Source organism: Rhipicephalus microplus, chromosome 4 (genome assembly GCF_043290135.1).
Source record: "Rhipicephalus microplus isolate Deutch F79 chromosome 4, USDA_Rmic, whole genome shotgun sequence".
In the NCBI taxonomy this organism is placed as follows: domain Eukaryota; kingdom Metazoa; phylum Arthropoda; class Arachnida; order Ixodida; family Ixodidae; genus Rhipicephalus; species Rhipicephalus microplus.
This window is the reverse complement of record NC_134703.1, coordinates 3,734,958-3,753,504: the sequence shown is the minus strand read 5'-3', so window position 1 is coordinate 3,753,504 and position 18,547 is coordinate 3,734,958. Positions and strand designations below refer to the sequence as shown.

The 18,547-nt window shown below is 45.2% G+C and overlaps 1 protein-coding gene across 1 annotated transcript in view; it reads left to right on the top strand.

The window, feature by feature from the left end:
* The first annotated feature begins 955 nt into the window (after nt 1–955).
* The window catches only part of smog (G-protein coupled receptor 158 smog), a 170,842-nt gene continuing 153,250 nt past the window's right edge, over nt 956–18,547 (top strand). The window contains exon 1 of the mRNA XM_075892109.1: nt 956–1,169. The gene's annotated coding sequence lies outside the window, so the exon portion shown is untranslated. The remainder of the gene's footprint in view (nt 1,170–18,547) is intronic.

The window sequence follows — 18,547 nt, the reverse complement described above, 5'->3', positions numbered from 1 at the left end:
TGTAAACACGACTGAAGAGCATATGTGCCCCATTCATTTGCGCAGTATTGCCCACCTGACCATCTCACCATTGCTACATCATTTTAGTTATGGCATTATCATATTTAGCAAGAAAGCTCCATATTCTCATTCCCCTATTTCTGTGTTTATCTACTGCCTCTTTCAGTTGCATTAGGGCCCTTTCCACTTCCTTTAGCTCAAGTGTAGAGAGTCATTCCTTTATATTAATGCTCACGAAGGAGCCATTTAAGGCAGTACCCGAGGGAAGCGCGCAGTGCTGGAGGCCACCGTTTCATGGGGAGCTGAAGGCACGGTTAGGCAACCGTGCACGTGCCGTTCACGTGAGCTCCAAAGGAAAGGGACGGGGCAGGTTTAACGAGACAAACTATTTGCTTCCGCGATTGCTTGCCCCGTGCGTTTTGTTTCGTCCCGCGAAGAAGGTGGCGCAGCATTGGCTGCGCGCTCGGCCCACGGTCGATGGTGGTCGCCCCGAGCGCTGGGTGCGCGGCCGCCTCACACACACACACACTCCCGCACAGACGAAGCGCAGAGCTGGAACCCGAAAGTGGGAGGGTGGCAGCGGTTCCGCGCGCGGGGGACCGGAAGACAGAGCGGGAATCGGCAGCAGCCGCGGCGCGTCTGCGCAGTGCACAGCGCTCCCTCGGCGCTGGCCAACATGGCGACCCTCGATGCCGGACGACCTTCGGCGTCGCAACAACGCTTCGGCTTCCGACGGCCGAACCACGGCGCACCGACGATGACCTGGGCCCTGCTTGAGTCCACGTCGTAGCCCTACACCTGCCCGCGGCGGACGCTTGGGGTGTTCCGGCGGGACTGCCTCAGTGACGCCTCTCGTTTCTCTTTCCCATCCCGAGCGAGGAAACAAACCTTCCGGACGTCCGTCCCCCCTTTCTTCTGTGAGCCTCGAGTGCGTGAGGTGGGGGGGAGAACCTCGGGGGGCCGGCCCCCTGCCCGCTCAACCCTCGCCTACGCGGCGGTGGCTGGTCCGCGAGGAGGCGCGATGCCCTGGGCGCCTCAGCAGCGCACGCCTCGGCGCTGCGCCGCGGCCCGGGTCGGCCTGCCGCCGCCGCTGCTATCGCCGCCTTCTCCGGACCACAGCGCAGGCAGCCAAAGCCCGGATTACCTGCGTCTCCAGCAGCGCTACTAGGGTGAGTCGCACGACGGGACACATACATGACCAGCGCTGCCCGCTGCGTGAAAAGCACCCGGGCGCCTGAATGCGGGGCGCGGGGCTCCTCAAAAAGTCCAAAATGTAACGCCACCATGCTTCTTAAGCGTATATATTACCAAAAAGATACTTCTCTCATAGAATCTATATGCATTTGCAAAAGAAATTCAGCAGCTAATTTCTTGGTGACCACGCGGCGAACTACGTCGTTCTTCCTCTAACTGCCGAATAGGCAACAAAATGAAAAAGAAAAAAAAAGAATAGCGGCATATCAGTAAAATCAAAACTACAGAAGTCTGACGTCTTGCCATCAGCCACAGACGTTTCCTAGATACTAAGAGTTTCGGTGTTAGAACATGAGCTCTAAGTGCAAGCGTCACAAGTGATATGTTGAATTGGTGCAGTATCAGCTGCCTTAACGACAGTTTGCAGACCAATAAGTCATCGCCTGGTGGAAGGCGCATTACGCAGGTGATAAGACGGTATACGCGAGAGCGATGAGCTTGACATAGCTTCAAAGTATCTCCAATTGGATAAAGAGCGCCTGCAAGATGTGACAAGCTGTCACTGCGCAACTTGAAAGAACTCCTCAAGCGCAGTTACCAAACTGACAAGGCGTAAATTGACAAGAAACGCTGCAGGCCCGAGTGCTTCTGACTGTTTTCTATTATTTTTGAACTGTTTTCTTCAAGCCGTACATCAAGCATAGAAAAGTGTAATGAAGAAAATTCAGCAGATGTAGCGCCATCGCCATCATTCTCATAGTAAGTACATCTTCACCGACGCAGTGTGGAATAAAAAGAAAGTATACTGCTGTAGTGACGGAACGAGAAGAAATCATCTTAGACTTGTTCCCTCAGTGCTCGTTTAACACACCTGACAGCGATCCGCCAAAAGTCTGATTCACGTCTGTTATCAATTTTAGCCTGTGCCAAGCAGGAAAATATGTAATTTTTTCATTGAAGCACATTAACACGCAAGCACTGTATCCTTGAAGGTTAGTGCCCGCTCGTACAGCTGCCAGCCGATCCTCCGAAAACGCTCATTTTAAGAACCCTACTGCATTGACCCCTTTTTGTCTCTTTCAGATGTGTATAGGCACGAGTTATCGATCAGAAAGCCTAGAGTGCGCGTATGAGTGTGCGTTGTGTTTTTTGTATCCTTTCATTCTTTGAGAAACAATAAAAGGCCTATCCGTAGTAAAACAATGCCCGAATAATACCGACGATCTCATTTTAGGTTCATGGTCACCTCCCTCCTTGGTCTCCTACATCACTTCTCAGTTTTTTAGGTCATGACGTGAAATTAGCGAGGTCAGAAATGCACAATGGAACTGGACATCCGTTTTCATGCGTGTGAATCGACCGCAGCACTAGGCAATACATTAGGCCAACTTTAACGCAACAAGATGGCGGCACTCAAACGAGTTCGTAAATTATAATGTTAAATACAGCGTTGTATACTGTTTCAAATGCACGAACAGAACTACTGGTTTACTTTGAGAGAAAAATCTACAGTAATTTCACCGTCCCACTTAAAGTGCCTTGGTCAACGACTTGATGACTTCGCGCAGCACTGTTCATTACGGATGCTTCCCGACTGTGCACTGCAGTGTTGCACATACCTGAACGCTCAGTTTTGTTTTGTTTTTGTTTTTTTCTTACAATGTGGCTTACCCTACCGACTGCTTCAACTCTCCGCAGTCTAGCTCAAACACGTCCTTGAAAGGCCAAAGGTCATGTCATGCTGGACATACTTATTCTTGTTGAGTCATGCATTTTCACTAAGTGCCATTGCATTTGCTGAATCATTCAAAAGAATACCATTCGAGGATGTCAAAGATTAACTAGTGCTCCTCTAGAAAAACGAAGATTAGGTCTACTTGGTTGCTCATAGGTAAATTATGCAGCGCACTATACTAAGACGCACAAATGGAAATCAATGCAAGAGAAAGACAAGTAAGAACAGGACAAGCACATACGGCACGTACAGCACACGCTGATTCGAACGCGAAATTTTGATAGATGCACTTTCATTTCAAGCATCCACAGTTCGCGTCATGTTGGCTTACAGTTTTGACTCGAACACTTGCACAAGAGCCAACTCCTTCTAGTGGCCAGATCTGAAGTGAAATGCGAATGTTATTGCGGGGAATCCCTCAGAGCAGCTGTTATATTAATAAGAAAACGATGTCGTGTTTCCATCTGTACGTACTGTTCTTACCTGCGTTTGTTTTTTTCATGAGTATTGCACCAGTAGCTCACTGCATCCCTTAGGCCCCGCCACGGTGGTCTAGTGGCTAAGGTACTCGGCTGCTGACCCGCAGGTCGCGGGTTCGAATCCCGGCTGTGGCGGCTGCATTTCCGATGGAGGCGGAAATGTTGTAGGCCCGTGTACTCAGATTTGGGTGCACGTTAAAGAACCCCAGGTGGTCAAAATTTCCGGAGCCCTCCACTACGGCGTCTCTCATAATCATATGGTGTTTTTGGGACGTTAAACCCCACAAATCAATCAAATCATCACTGCATCCCTTAGCTCGTACAAAAGGTCTCAAGTGCCTGCAGCAGTTGTCCACCGACAATACGACACACGGGGACTTTCCAACTTTGCTCAGCTGCTTCGTTGCCCATCAGGGAAAAGGCGTTGACGGCAGCCGAGTGTGTCAGCTCAGTCTTCGCTCCTTGGGACTGCCGGCCGCCTGTTGTACATTTTTATCACTTCCTTCGACCTGCATGAAATTGAAAATTGCGAGACCTTCTTATACTTCTAGCTTTTTTTACAACCCGATTACTTTCAATTATGGTGTAATCATGATGTAATGTAGCTCATTCTCGCCACTTAATTAAGCTTGTGATGCTCACTACCGCGGAAAAGGTTATACATCACACGTGCTTTCGTAATAGGCAGCACACGAAACTTTTACGGTCGAGTAAGTGTTAAAATAAGCTTCAACCTCTATATCTTTTTTAACTGCATTGTTTCGTTTTGGCCGCACCTAAGCTTGAATGAAGGTGCTTTTGACTTATTTTTGCTGCTGCTTGAAGCTCTCTTTTTGTTTTTTTCTTATTGTTTAATTTTTGTGTCCTGTCTATGTACTTACTTTACGATTTTTATTGTCTGCACTTCGTCCTATCAGCTAGCGAGGAGCTCGATGGTCACACGTCTGTTATTTTTTTTTTTGCCACAGTATTATTCGCCTCTACCTGACAGAATAGCTTCCACCACAAAGAATTTTTACTACATTATTGCCAATGCCCGTCTGTCCGATCTTCTTGCACATTGCAATAGTTATTATCAGATTTTCTTTACCATGAGTGCAATTTTTACCGCTTTTATGGGGTCCAAAAACCTTTATTTCAGCAACTTGTACTTATGAGATGTGAAACTCGGTCTCTCGATTCGCTTTCGCTCGGCACAGCAATCCTTTCGCACCTTTACTTTGCAGGGTTGTTTTTTTTTTCTTCTTATATTTCTTGTAAAGCTTGACTTGCGAAACATTCATTTGAATTGTCTCTCCTGACTTCATCTGTGTGACACTCGTTTTATCAGCAGAGCTGTTAAATGTCGATGTAACGCAGGTGTCGTATAACTAAAACTCGGTAGTTATGCGCCACTGAAAGCGGGTTGTACGAAGCTGCTCCCAGTACGGCATAGTCATGCATGGTATATTCTAGCAAGGGTGATGTAAAGAAAAGTGAGCTGACGAGGAGTGATTGGAGGCTGAGAAGGAATTAAAAGAGTAAAGAAGAGGGTGAAGCATACTTCTATACTTGCATACTTGCATACTTTTGTGCTTGTGTGCTAGTATAGTATAGCTTATGCGCCGCAGAAAGTGGTATGTGCCAGGTAGCTTCTAACAAAGCATGGCTATAGTGTGTTGTAGCAAGGAGAACGGTAAGGGAAGTTAGCTTAGGAGTAGTCATGTGAGGGTGAGGAGGAATGAAAGAACGAGGGGTGAGGGTGAAACATTAATTAATTTGTATAGTATAGTTTATGCGCCACAGACAGTGGGTGTCTGTCAAGCATATCATAGCTTATTCTCTTAATCCGGTGAGGTTAAATGCAGTGTATATTCGAGAAATCAAACGAAAATGTTCAGTTTCCTGTCTATATCCGGTCACTTAGCAGTGAGACCTGATTTTAAGTGTAGTATAGTGTAGTGTATCAAAGGGGATGGAAACAAAAGAGAGTTGAGAAGGTGGGATGTGAGAGTGAATAGTAGGAAAGCAGTAAGGCAAATGGTAAAGCATGCGGCCTTGTATAGTATAGTAAGGCTGGAAACAAGAAGCGTGTGTCAGGAGGAGCTCATAATGTAGGGAAGAAGAAAAGGAGGAGAGATAGTAATATAGAATGAAGTAAAGAGAGAAGGTTAAATGAGAGAAAAAAAGAAGGGAATGACGACGAAGAAACATCTACCAACAACTCAGTCTGTTGTTCGCTTGGTGGTGGATTTGTTCTCCGCAGTTACCTCAAATTTCCCAGGCATGAAATTGGTTTTAATTTTATTTTGCACACAATATTAGTCGTATTGGCGTAAAGGTGATTTGTTTTAGGTGTTGTCTCGATGTCCTCGTCATCTGTGGACTATGCAGAAGCCTTTTAAAGTAATGTTTCTTATAGTAAACAAGTCCATGTGTACTGATCGTGCTTCCATTATAAACGCTACAGTATTACAAACACTACATGTTGAAAATACTACGTGTTAGAAACACCAAAATGTCCTTAGTTTATCTCAGAAAGTTATGCTAATATTGCGAAAATAACACGAACATGCTCGTGTACTGAGTTCCGAGATGCTTTCTAATCAGACTATCCGTCACATTTTCCAATGGTAAATCTGCAGACTTCAATTTCCTCTTTCAGAGCCAAGCAAGGCAGTATTTGTTTGTTCGTTTTTTTTCCGAGCTACCCATGCTAATAGATGTGTATCTTTCATGCAAGGCAGCGATGTTTACCGACTTTTGTTCCCTTTGCTATGTTACACAGAAAAAAAAGGAAGGGATAAAAAAAAAGCGAAAAAGCAAGAGCGCCGACTATTCACATGCTCTACACATGCTCTATATATTATTCACACGCTCTACACAGCGTAACTCGAACGTCCCAGCATTCCATGCCTTGAAATCAACTGATCATCAAGTCGTACTAACAAATATGAGTGGGCCCGTCTCAGTGAGCTGTAGCGAGAACAAAGACACGGGTTGTTTTCAACGGTTCCCACGCAGCCGCAGTGCATGGTCACAAGCCGCACCGCACCATCTACTATTTCGATGCTACGAGCAAATTTGTTTGTAGAAGACATTACTACTTAGAGGATCCAGGTGCAGACAAAAAGGCGCATTGATGTTAATGTACTCGTCAAAACATATATATCAATGCTATTACAATCCCGTATCTGGTTGATACGAATTTATTATTTGCATACATACGGAAATACTTCACTATCAAAAATCTCACTTAGCCTTGCGTACAAAAGGTTAACCAGTAAAGCTGAAACGTACATCCCCAGTGTTCATATTTAGGTTATTACCGAGGGTTGATTCAAGATTTTCTTAATTATTGGGCCCCTCTGTTCCAAAATCCTAATTCGTGTTCGCCACCTGCGTTTTTCCTTCTGCGTTTTTAGCGGATAAGCTGCGAGTACTGGGGCCTGTCAAATTTCTGTGGAGCATACACGCTATAGAAGTGTTTGCGTACATAGGACGAAACAAATCACATTTCACCTACGCATGTACAGTTTCGCTGTAAGAACACCACATCTTTTAGTTCCTTCTTCTTTCCGCGTATGGCATAACTTATGAGAAATTCTTTTGCGCGGTCTGCAAACATATCATTTCTCAATTAAAGACAGCGTAGTATTTAATTGTAACATACAAGCTGGTGAAGCTCAAAAGCGAATCAAAAATACTTCACATTGTGTGTTAGATACTTGAAGAAATAAATTAAAGGAGTGTTTTATGGTTATTTCATTGACTCATTTTCTTTGGCCTAGCAACCGTTTTTTTATGTGTTGCAACTTATGAAATCAGATAACGGGAAGAAATACACCGAAATATAATTAGGGTTACATTCGCGCAAAACCACGTTTGCACGCCTTATGATGTAAGAACACTCCTGTGATTAAGAAACAATCTTCATTTGTAAAGCGTTAAGTGAATTCGTCTATTTTTCTAATGGTTGCCAGGATTTGCTTACTTTACTTTTCTAGTTTCTTTTCTTATGCTTACATGATGCTAACAAAACTATTCTAACCAACATTACCTTCACAACACTTAGTATTCTCATTTCTTATATAGTTATATAGCAAAGTTAAACAATAAAGAAAGCGTGACAATATATTTCCCACGGTGATTTATCGTACATCTCACATGTACCACTCGATAACGCTATTCGAGATTAAAAATAATGCAAAACAGTCGTGTTCCCTACATATAAAAGAAGCCGGGCAATGAAATTCGCGGCTGTACAGAGCCTAAGTGTAATTGTCGTGCCTATAATAAAACTTCAGGTTTGCAGTTTTCGCACGCTCATGAAAGTAAGGAGTTCGCCTGTATAAAATATGTCATAAAAATTGACAATACGTAGTTTATTGTGTAATAGCTTCATGCGTTTCTCGAGATGTGAGCTGGCTAGGTTAACTCTCCATTATTAATGTGACCACCGAAAATAATGTGCCTATAAATACTAGTTTCTATGTTTTTATTTTGCTCAGCTAATAAATCACGTAATTAGTCCAACATCGCTCACTGAAAGGGCCTTCCTAACGGTGATTGACCGACACACACACACACACACACACACACACACACACACACACACACACACACACACACACACACACACACACACACGCACGCACGCACGCACGCACGCACGCACACACACACGCACACACACACACACACACACACACACACACACACACACACACACACACACACACTGCTATGGCACGGCCGCATAAAAGTGTAATGGGTAAGTCTAAGTACAAAATTTAAAAACAAACCGTGAAATTGGAGGACTGCAAGTAAGTGTTGGACACACAGAGGTTTTTGTCGTGCTGATGTGACGCACGATATCTCTATAACTACTCTTACAAGAAAGGATGTAGTTAGTTTTCTTTCAGGTTGGTGTCAGTACCTGAATCTCTGGCAGCAACAGAGCCCAGCAGACTTCAGTAGAAATACTAGAACAGCGAATACGCCAAATAAGATTTGCCGAACTTCGCCAGGTCGACGAAGATTCACGAACTTTTCTTCACCTTGCGGCATCACGCCCAGATGGTTTGCCGTATAGTCACTACGTGAGGTTGAAGTTGCGCACAATGACTTGTTTAACGTAAATCTGTTACCGGTCTACGCGTTACACAAAGGTTTCTCGCACGCTACGCTTCACTAGAAGCACCATAACTTGACGTTAACGCCAACCATGGCATCCACCCTAAAGTGCCAACCACTGGCACGCGTATGCTCGCGTCTACGCGTCAAAAGCGTCAAATGCGCCTCTCGGCGTCGACTTCGGAGGGGCATACGCGAGCAGGCGCGAGGGATCAAGCCGGGCTTGATATTTCGCCTCGCGTACGCTACGTCAACACGCGTACAGCGGCGCCAACCAACCAGAGGCCGCGCGCCAACCAACCAGAGGCCGCGATGACTTCGAATGCTGTGCCTAATGGCCGCCGCTTCGAAGGCACAGCCGAGTGCTGAAAGCAAGCATGAAAACTACTCCAAACGTTCCTGAATGACCGCTTCGTAATCTAGAACGACAACGAAACGACGAACGACTGCGAGTGCTACCAGCGCGACGCGGTTTCGTGCCGAGTTCGAGCGACGCCGACAAATCCACCAAATGCCGGCACCGGTCCCGAGTGCGATCGTCGGCCGAGCGAAAACATCGCACAGACTACTGGAGCATGTCGGTGTTCTTGTGCTTTGATTTGTGATTTTCTGTGCTAAAAATAAGTGTGAACAGACTTCGGAGGTTCGAAGCTTTGAGCGCGAGCCCTCGCCTACCGCGGAGGCAATTCAGAGCGGTGTCATCTGGATCCAGCGTAGGCCTCTACCGTCCAGTTCGTATGAACCAACACATGCGAGGAACATCGGCTGAGAAAGATCTACGGTAGTTTCCGTCGCAACATAGACACCGTATACGACGCCCAAAACATTGCGTAGTGCATACGGAGGAGTTTTTATCTACACTGTGTTTGTTTTCAACATCGGTATTCATCATCGCTGAAAGTGAACCTCGCACTAGCCAGCACATTTTGGTGATGTGAAATCGTACGTACTTATATAAGTGTATTCGCGAATTGTATAACGCTGAAACATTCGTTGGCTTCGGTGCAAATCGTTTTCGTGTGTTGTCAAGCTATAACAAGCGTGCTCTGGCTGGTATCAGTGTGATGTGATTTCGTGACGGGTACCAGCGACGCTGACACATTCAGCTGTCAGCAGTCTCATGTCCATTCATATCCAAGATAGAAACTAGAGCGTGCGTTGCTGTGGTGATCGAAAAAGAAAGTTGCATGATTAAGTGCTGCTGGTATTGCCTGTTATTTCACTTCTCGCTTCTTCTGCTTCTCGGCCACGCTCAGTTGCACATACATTGTTTGGAGGCATTCTAACATACACATTCTTAATTTATAGTTCATTCTGATACTCATAGCTGTAGGCATACGATGGTGCTTCTCCATCGTTTTACAGTTCACTATAATATAACACGCGTTTTGTTTACAGCTAGACAGATAACTGAAAACCTTGTGAGAAGCGCCTGATTTGAAATTAGCTGCACGATGACACAATAGTAGGAAGAGAAGGTCACCACATGTATGCACAGAAAGAATGAAGGTGCACTAGTACTGTACTGCACTTTGTATAGAAGAAATGCAAAAAGTGCCTCATGTGACTTATGAAATCTTTCAGAACTGTGCATGTATTTATCTGTTCCTCTAGACTGTAATGAGCTGAAGATATTATTAGATGGTTTCAAACATTGAATCTTTGTATGTGTTTCCAAAGACTGCTTCATTTCTTTTCAGGTTTTTAGTATACACATTAACTTGGACTATATATGCATGCACTTAAGCACATTCAGTTAGGCTATGTTAAGAACCTTGCCAAAACTTCTGTGGTGTTCTGGTGCAATCCTATGACCGGTATCTGTCCGATCAAAAGTTTTGGGCATGCTTTATTGCATTCTAGGGTATTTTGACTATTTATGACATGTGAAAGCCACAGTGCTTGGCTGCCGTCTCAAAACCAATTTCTGTCTCATCGAGAAGTGTCAGATGCACTTTGTAGATGTTAAAAGATATTGAACCTAGCTGTAAAGTGCAGAAACCTCCAACAGAGCACTGATCTGCAATGACAGTCCAGCCTAGAAGTCATTTGTAGTGCTCTCCGACACGTTCAAATAAAGTTGTCGAACACTGGAATGATCTACTTGACTTTGTTCGTGATACCAGTGTGTCTGACTTTTTGGAGGCACTTGTATCATATTAATGTTCTGTTTCTCTCATTTCTTATTGGGGTGCACTCAGGGGGTAGTGATATTTGTTTACCTTGGCACACTTAATGTGATATCACTGTTTAAATGCTTTCATTTTGTATATATGTACACCACTTCTGCAGTACCCTTACATTGGGCTGCCGTATTTGAAAATAAATAAATATACCATCTGAAAATGTTCCACGCTGTGCTTGGTTCCAGTCTGATCACTAATATCTGTTGGGTCATGAAGTGTCAGGTGTGTTTTATTGTATTGGAGAACATTTTGACTGCCTTCCATACAGGGTTCAGTTCCAGTATTATTACCGATATCTGTGACTTCGTGAAGAGTTGAGTGCAGTTTGTCGTTTAACAGAATACTTTAACTATAGACAACATCCAGAAGTATTTCATACAGGGTTCAGTTGCAGTCCTATGACCAATATCTGTCTTATCATGAGGTTTCAGGTACAGTTAATTGCGTTAAAGCATATTTTTACCCCAAAAAATGCCCAAAGGCATTATATGTAATGCTTGGTTCCATTCCTATGACCAGTATCTGTTGTATTATTAAGAGCGAGGTGCGGTTTATTGCATTAGAGGATATTTCCGATACGCTTATCATTCGAAAGCCCTCTGCACAGTGTACAATTACAGTCTCATGACCTAAATCCGTCACATCATGAAGAGTAGGTGTGGGTTGTTGCATAGGAGAACATTTTGGTTGCAGACAACATTCGAAAGCCTTCTATACAGGGTTCAGTTCCAATATTATGACCGATATCTGTGACTTCATGAACAGTTGGGTGCGGCTTGTCACTTTAGAGAATACTTTGACTAAAGACAACGTCCAGAAGTCTTTCATACAGGGTTCAGTTCCAATATTATGACCAATATCTGTGACTTCATAAACAGGTGGGTGTCGTTTGTCGTTTTAGAGAATACTTTGACTAAAGACAACGTTGAGAAGTCTTGCATTAGTGCTTCAGTTCTACTATTATGACCAATATCTGCGACTTAATAAACAAGTCGGTGTCATTTGTCGTTTTAGAGAATACTTTGACTAAAGACAACGTCCAGAAGTCTTCCATACAGGGTTCAGTTCCAATATTATGACCTATATCTGCGACTTCATAAATAAGTGGGTGTCGTTTGTCGTTTTAGAGTAGAGAATACTTTGACTAAAGACAACATTCAGAAGTCTTGCATTAGGGCTTCAGTTCTAATATTATGACCGATATCTGTGACTTCATAAACAGTTGGATGTCGTTTGTCGTTTTAGAGAATACATTGACTAAAGACAACGTCAAGAGGTCTTGCATTAAAGTTTCAGTTCTAATATTATGACCGATATCTGCGACTTAATAAACAGTTCGGTGTCATTTGTCGTTTTAGAGACTACTTTGACTAAAGACAACGTCCAGCAGTCTTCCATACAGGGTTCAGTTCCAATACTATGACGATATCTGTGACTTCATGAATAGTTGGGTGTCGTTTGTCGTGTAAGAGAATACTTTGACTAAAGACAACGTCCACAAGTCTTGCATTAAGGTTTCAGTTCTAATATTATAACCGATATCTGTGACTTCATGAACAGTTGGGTGTCATTTGTCGTTTCAGAGAATACTTTGACTAAAGACAACGCCCAGAAGTCTTCCATACAGGGGTCAGTTGCAATATTATGACCGATATCTGTCACATCATGAAGTGTCAGGCACAGTTAGTTGCATTAGAGCACATTTCGACTATGGAAAATGCCCGAAGGCATTCTACGCAGTGTTTGGTTCCTATCTTATGGCCAATATCAGTTGTATCAGTAAGAACCAGGTGTGCTTTGTTGCATTAGAAGATATTCCGAACACGCACATCAGCCGAAAGCCTGCTACTCTGGCCTCAATTGTAATCTTATGACTGACTTAATTCTGTCATGAAGTTGCAGGCGTGATTATTAAGTTAACTGATATAAAATATGTTGGTAAATATACTGAAGGTACCAGCATATGCAAGATATTGTTAGTAACTTTGGTAGTGCAGGTATAGAAACCCGGTGGTTTGTAAACCTGATCAGGAGGGCAGCCACGCCTCATTCACCACAGAGAGGAGGGGGGGGGGGAGAGCTCAATGTCAACTCCATATATTAACATAATAGGGAGGGGGTGCTAAGTCAGCCCTGGGGAAGGGCACTGGGACAAACTTTTGCCCCCCCCCCTCCTTAAGGAGAACCCTGCACACGCCTATGATAGACGTACAGTATGCTAGACGCGAATGTTCATTCGCGGGAGCGGCGCACGCACCGATGTTGATTTCTGGTGCATACCGCTGTAGTTACTTTGGGCACTGAAATGTCAATTACTTCTAAAATAGTCTAAACTGTGGTGTTTGAAGCACTATCATCTTGTTAACGTGTTCTCATATCCTCTAAAACATACATTCCCGCTCCAGTTGAGAACGTGCCATTCTGTGCTGAACTTGGACAGTTCTAAGCCAAAAGATCAAGCAACATTGTGCATCGGCCTTGGACGCGTGGGCGTCAACGCGGTCGACGCGTGCCAGTAGTTGCGCGCCCTTTTCCTCCACAGGCGCGACTAGACGCTTTTGACGCGTAGGCGCGTGCATACGCGTGCCAGTGGTTGGCACTTAACGCTCGTGGATAAGACGGCAATTCTTTCAGACAGGCAGTCATCTTTCTCCGAGGACAGTAGCCAGACACTCTCCCGTCGACTCGTTCGAGTTCCGCCCGAGGTCGCTGTTCCCGTCTTCCCTCTCTTCCCTAATGTCTCCGTGCACTTGACTACACCGAGCTCTGCAAAACGTCGTCCTCTTGTTTCGTTTGCCGACACGAGCTCCCTGGCTTTCGTCCGTCGCATATCGTAGGGAGAACAGCCGTGGGGGTGGATAAAGTGGGCCCTGCCTGTCAAGACCAAACCAACGCCCGTGGCGCGAAGTTGTCTCTACCCAATAGCACTTTTCCTCTCTCCTCCTTCCCTTCCTTTCACTCGGCCGCCTGGCGAGCTAGAGCAGAATCAGCGCCGGGGACAGTTTCATTAGCGCGCGCCCCTCGCAGCCAACGTACGACGGTAGTACTACATCACTCTAGCGGCCGTGCGTGCGTGCTCTCTTCTTCTTTCGTGTCCCTGAATTGGTGTATTCGCCCTCTCCCTTTGTTCTCTCTTAGAGCGCACCAACGTGTCGACGCCGAGCTTTTCGCGACGACGGTTGCTGGGGGTGATCATTAAGCGCCCGAGGAGGACGACGGCCCAGTGGTGGTCGTAGTAGCGCCACGGTCCTTTTTCTTTCAGACCGAACCGCCGTCTTTGTCGCCTCTCCCTTTCAAACAATGTGATTCACCGACTAGCGGGAGGTCACTCGGTTCACTCACAGACGCTGCGCGGTCCTGCAGCGATGTTGTTCTTCTATACTATCTTGCCGGTCGGAATTTGCCGGGAAGGGGACGGATAAAACGAAGCTGTGGAAAAGAGAAGACATCTGAGAGACTCAAGTTGCGTACGACGCTGTCGCCGAAATGAGGCGACTGAATACCTCCCCCCCCCCCTCTCCTCTTACGGACTCCTTTCGTTTCCCTTATTCCGAGACTGTGCCAGCTCTCCATTACTCACGGCACGCTTATCAAGGCCTGCTAATGGCTTGGCCGGCCCTAAACGGCGCCCGGTTTGCAAACGGCCCGGCCGACAGTCCGCTGATAGGAACCGGGCAAAGGAAGCGCTCGCTGGACGCCGGCGGAGCAAACGTTTGTTCTTTGGCGAGCTCGTCTCTCGCAGCAGCGCGAGGCCGCTAATGGGATGCGGGGGGGGTTGGGTGGCGATGTTAAAGCCGGTATATATAATGGGAAGAAAGGAACGGTCCATCTGTTTGGCCGGAGTCGGCCGGTTAGACTGGACAGTCGCCGTCTCAGCTGGCATACTGTGGCAGTGTCATTTCGCAAGTAGGCGTTTTGTTCCGATGTTGCTAGTGAAGGCAAATGTAAGTTCGGTGCTGGGAAAGCTGATAGAAACGAACTGTCAGGTGCAAGCGTATGAAATGCAAAAAAAGTGTGTCGCTCTATTCACCTCAGTTAGCACTTATTCTAGATTTATTTTAGTTTGCTGAGGGTCACTTCCCGTGCGCTGCGAGTGATTGTTGCCGATCATCATTACGAGTGTAAACATTGTGAAATTGAATGAGGCGCTGATATATAAACAAATTATTGTGCGCGCGCTACAAATTCATCTTTTATGTGTTTTTCACAAGGAGCCCACACGTGCTTTCCAGGTACATTATTTTGAACAATGTGACATTTTATACTTTACCAAGACCACCTTATAACAACTATTATCCAATAAGTGCGTAGTACAGGTACATCTCTCTTCGTCTAATTTTTCTACAACGTACCTCGTGGTTACGGTCCTAGCCTTTCATTTTATCAGTATTTCCCTTCAAAGCAGGAAGTTATACAGAAGACATCCATTATTCTCATCTTGCCTGCTGCCCTTCAATTAGGTGTTTACAAAACTCAGTCAACCAACCTATGGTTTCAATAATGAATATTAAGGCAAGGCTACAACCACACCATGCTAATCAGTTCAGTATTTCTACACTTAATTCTAAAAATTGATTATTGTACAATTGCAACTTAGTTGTACTTACCTTTTTATTGTTACTGAATTTTTACAGGCTTGTGCGGCCACATTTTCATTTATGCAAAGGGTACTTGAGACTTAAAAAGACACTAAAGAGAAAAAAATATGTTTTTGTACTTGTCACCACACTTGACCGAAATTACCAAAAACAATGCGCAAAAGAAAAGAAGCCGCGGGGGGCGGCGCCGTTTTGAAGTTAGTCCGCCAATCGTCCTGACGTTGTAGATTTTGAGGGATTATATTATTGCTTACGTAGGTCCCAGTCACTAAATATGAAGTAGATTGTCTTCTGATTGGCGCAAGATTTAACGTAAGTTTGAGAAAAGTTGGTTGAACCAGTGTGGACAAATTACAAATAAAAACTTTTGAACTCCATAACGTCACACGCAGATGTCCCGGTGCGAAAATCAGAAATAAAAGTTTCACCTTGATTTCCTCGTTTATTCGTGAGGCTATGATGCTGAAAATGTTGACAGTAGAGTGTTGAGGGTATAATTTATCAGTCAAAAGCAACTCATTACGTCACTTTTGTGTCTCTTTAAAAGTATTAACTACCTTTTAAGAACCAAACTCGTTCGATTGAGTTATCTTGTCTGGCAATATCTGGGGTCCTGCATGCGTTAGCTTCTCGCTTTTACCGAATTATTTTGATTTATATTGATTGATATGTGGGGTTTAACGTCCCAAAACCACCATATGATTATGAGAGACGCCGTAGTGGAGGGCTCCGGAGATTTAGACCACCTGGGGTTCTTTAACGTGCCCCCAATTCTGATCACACGGGCCTACAACATTTCCGCCTCCATCGGAAAGGCAGTCGCCGCAGCCAAGATTCGATCCCGTAACCTGCGGGTCAGCAGCCGAGTACCTTAGCCACTAGACCACCGCGGCTGGGCGGATTCCCTTGATAGGAAGTTTGAGAGTACGGCCACCCAAAGCGTCGCTTAACGTTTGTCACCATGGCGCAAGCATCATACGCCGGCCTCTTCAATAGCCACATTATATTTCGAAAGTAGCGCACGTACCCGGCAACAGTTTTGCTACGAGCCCTTTTCTAAAACTGCCTATTGAGACCCACTTAATTGATTGATCATACTTTGGCAGCTCAATGGCAAGAAACGTATGAACGCGTTGCTGAGCTGTGGTTAATAATATAGCCATGTTTTAGTAATGTGGGACCGGTAACAGAGTGGTTACGGCAATGAATATCATTCACAAAAACTCGAATCTGTGGCCATGCAAGTTCACATTATTGATGGAGGCTGACTATATTGTGATAAAAGTAACAGCTGCGCAGGTACCTATATGTCAATAAAAGAAATGGCTCAATATTCACTCTAAACCTTACGCCAAAAGTGTATGAAAAATGAAGATTGAGTGAATGGTCATGTTGGACATGTCGTCATCGGAGCCAGTTAAAAATAATGTGGGACCTTCAAGCTTCGCCTCTAAAGGGCCCCTAAAAAACCTCTGAAAAAACAAAGACAAGCATTTTATTCGTTCCCTGAGTTCCCCGTTCTCGCGGCGCAACTCATGACGTCAGCAGTTTGTTCACGCGACGATGAAATAAGCTCTGGATTGGTCAATATACGAGAAATAGCTGTCGTGAATCGTTTTGTACTCCGCTTTACCATGCAGTCGCATGCACGTCGTGCCTTGTAATGCATTGGCTATTGAGCGCGAAAATCTGATTTCACTTCATTTTCTCAATTTGGTGACAGCGCAAGCAGAGATAGCAGCGCGTAGTCAAAAAGCGCAAAATCCTAACTGGCCCACGGCTTATAGGGCAGACATTCCACGTGTTTTATGAGTAACTAAGTGGCGACGAGGAGATGGTGCTTCTAGGAAGTGCAGGGAAGGCGAGAAAGAAACTACCCGGTTTCGTCTTTGCAGCTTTAGAAGTGTGGCTGCTTGGGCTAGCTGGTGTAACATGACAATAGTTATAGCACGAGAACAGAACGACGACACAGAGGCAAGAACGTGTCCGTCGTGTCCTTCTTGTCTCTGTGTCGTCGTTCTGTTCTCGCGCTATAACCATCGTTTCATCTTCGCACTCGGAGTGGTTTAGGGGCCCTTTAAGAGTGAAACGCAATAGCGATATCCAGCCACCAAGTCACCACCTGTACAACCCCCCTCACCCCCCACCCCCACACACAGACAGTCGCCTTCCCAATCGCTAGCCTGCCTTCAATTCTCGGTGGAGACCTAAACTGTACCGCAAGGAGAGCTGAAGTGAAAACGTCTTCCAGCTCCAATCTTTATAAGCGAACACCTCCAATTTTCATTGAAGGCCAACGCGCTGTTTTAAGGTCACAACCAAAGCAGCCGCCCCGGCAGGCCAGCGCCGCCGACAGCTAAATTTCTGCGAAACGAGTTCATTAACGCTATATCGCATTAAAACTCTCACGAATAAAAATCTTTCTCAGTTCGGCATTCGGAAGTTAAGCAACTGGGTACTGGTTTAGCACAGTTCGTGCGTGCGGGCTACAGAAAACGAGAGAGCTATAGGTAAAAAAATTAGCAAACTATAGAGGTGAAAGTGGCGGCACAAGGACCGTTATCGTAGGTTGTGCTCGGGAACGAAGAACTTTGTTAACTGCGCAGCCATTGGTTACTGTAGAGCCTATATTTGTCTGCGCACAAGTCACCGGAAAAGACGGCAGGAAACCGCATGAGACAAAACACAGCGTTTAAAAATGCACAACAAAACAACAGCAAAAAGAAGGCAGAACAACAATCACAGTCTACGTGCATAAAAAACAACAACGCAGAAGTTGTCTTGGCATTCACCAACATTCGACGAGAACGAGACACCATCGACTGACATTCAGCTTCGTTCATTCATTTTGGAGTGATGTAAGTGTATTCATTAAATCTGGAAGTTACTATAAAACATTTGTTTTGCACACGAGGTAATGAACAAGCCGGCAAGCCCTCGAAAATCGATGTCACTTCCTTTCTTCACTCGCCGCCCCGCCGCAGTGGTCTAGTGACTAAGGTACTCGGCTGCTGACCCGCAAGTCCCGGGATCGAATCCCGGCTGCGGCGGCTGCATTTCCGATAGAGGCGGAAATGCTGTAGGCCCGTGTGCTCAGATTTGGGTGCACGTTAAAGAACCACAGGTGGTCGAAATTTCCGGAGCCCTCCACTACGCCATTTCTCATATTCATATGGTGGTTTTGGGACGTTAAACCCCACATATCAATCAATCAATTCTTCTTTCGCCCTTTAAATCATG